This window comes from Myotis myotis, unplaced genomic scaffold (assembly GCF_014108235.1).
Source record: "Myotis myotis isolate mMyoMyo1 unplaced genomic scaffold, mMyoMyo1.p scaffold_m19_p_3, whole genome shotgun sequence".
NCBI classification, from domain to species: Eukaryota; Metazoa; Chordata; class Mammalia; order Chiroptera; family Vespertilionidae; genus Myotis; species Myotis myotis.
In genome coordinates, this window is record NW_023416335.1 from 158,735,695 (window position 1) to 158,737,271 (window position 1,577).

The following is a 1,577-nucleotide window of genomic DNA, read 5'->3' on the forward strand; positions in this document are numbered from 1 at the left end:
TGGTTAGCACATGATACAGTATGCAGACGATGTGCTATAGAGTTGTGCGCTAGAAACCTGTATGTTTTATTAACAAATGTCACCCCAATAAATTCAATAAAATTTTTTAAAAAAAGTTGCAAATGTCATTTGGGAATTTCTTTTTTTTTTTTTAAAGATATATTTTTATTGATTTCAGAGAGGAAGGGAGAGGGAGAGAGATAGAAACATCAATGATGAGGGAGAATCATTGATAGGCTGCCTCCTTCATGCCCTGTACTTGGGACTGAGCTCCAACCTGGGCATATGCCCTTGACTGGAATCGAACCTGGGACCTTTTAGTCTATAGGCCGACGCTCTCCACTGAGCCCAACCGGCTAGGGCTAGGAGTTTCTAATGAAGAATGTAAATGACTAGGGGGCTATTTATACCATACTTAGAGAATTCAGGTAATTATTTTTGTGTTTATAGCGGTGGAATAGGGTTCTTAATGTTTACATAGCTATTGCAACATTAATTTAAATTACATTTCACTTTTGTTTATTCTTCTCCATGGTTCTCAAATTCTCTGAACCATTCTCAGCAGATAACCCACCTACATTTTACTGAAAATTAGTAAAATTTTCTCTGGCATGATCCTCCTCTCTACCTTTCTTCTTTCAAGACTGTTCTGATCTTTTCATACTCTGATCAAAAGAGTTGATTACCCCTTTTGTGTCAAAGGTTAGTCCCTCTCTGACTCTTGAAAATAGAGGCTAGTAAACATTTTACCATCTTCCAAATCAAAAAGCATTTAATGTACATTGATTTTATTTGGTTCAGTTATAATAACAATAACTAATTATCATGAATTGAGAACTTACTATGTGCCAAGTCTGGTCGTTATTTCATTTGATTCCCATAATGATCCATTGAGATAGCTGTTATTACTATCCCCATTGCGCAGATGAGGAAACTGAGTTTTGGAGCCGTTGACGAAATTGTCCCAGCTTCCATTGCTAGTGTGTCGTGGAGTCTGACCCAGTGCCACCTGGTTGCACAGTCTGCTCACTTCACTCCCAGGCTGTGCTGATTTCCCATCCTCACACAGGGGTAGAGTGATCATGATCATTATCTCAACCTTACAGATGGGATCATGTGGATTACCTCTACTGTGAGGATAATAATGGTCATGATAGTGAAACGGAGGCTGGGAAAGTTTAAGTGGTTTGACCAAGAACACACAGCTAGCACATTCTTCTGAATCTAAGACACATGTGGACCGTTTCTTAACAAATTTATTAAATGGTAATTGCATATTGAAAAATATTCTGCATATTTATATTTTTGCCTCTACATTATCTTTGATTTTTTTCTTCTAATATTTTCTTCTGTATTTTTTTCTAATATCTTCTTAATTTCTGGTTTTAACTAATGGGTCCTTCATGATTTTTCCTCCTTTCTTTGAACTCTAAAGATGCATGTCTTACTCTTCTTTCTTCTAAACACTCCTTTTTCAGAAGTTGCTCTTGCTTGCTCTAGTTTCCAAATGAGTGAAACAACCCTGTCCTGTAGCTATCTCGTGCTGACTCTCAAGTAAATATTTCTAGGCCTGAATT